Source organism: Penaeus monodon, chromosome 24, assembly GCF_015228065.2.
Source record: "Penaeus monodon isolate SGIC_2016 chromosome 24, NSTDA_Pmon_1, whole genome shotgun sequence".
NCBI lineage: Eukaryota > Metazoa > Arthropoda > Malacostraca > Decapoda > Penaeidae > Penaeus > Penaeus monodon.
The window spans coordinates 13,605,553-13,605,990 of NC_051409.1; positions in this window are offsets into that span (position 1 = coordinate 13,605,553).

Consider the following 438-nt stretch of genomic DNA (forward strand, 5'->3'; position numbering starts at 1 on the left):
AATAAAATATAATGATAGATATTTAATGTGAGTAATGATGAGAAGAAGCATGAGGCGCCAGAGAACATGGGGAATAAGAAAAAATAAAAATGAAGAGAATTAAAAAGAACTGCTAAATAAATAAAATAATAATAAATATGAAAATATTTCCAATGGCGCAATAATAATAACAAAAAAACACAGAGCATAAATAGCTAAAACAAAAGCAAAGTAGACGAAGGAAAAGAGAAAACCATGGTAAATGGAAGATAAAGGAGACAAGCAGTAATCTGTTGTCGGAAGCATCACTTATTCGAGCCGGCCAAGACAAGGGGAATGTGACGAGCGAATCTGGTCCTTATGGAAAGCAGCCGATTCGCAGCTGCCATCCGCCTTTATTTATGTCCGACTTCCTTACACTCGTTCAAGCCAGTGTGAGCCAGAATGCTTAAGATTCAG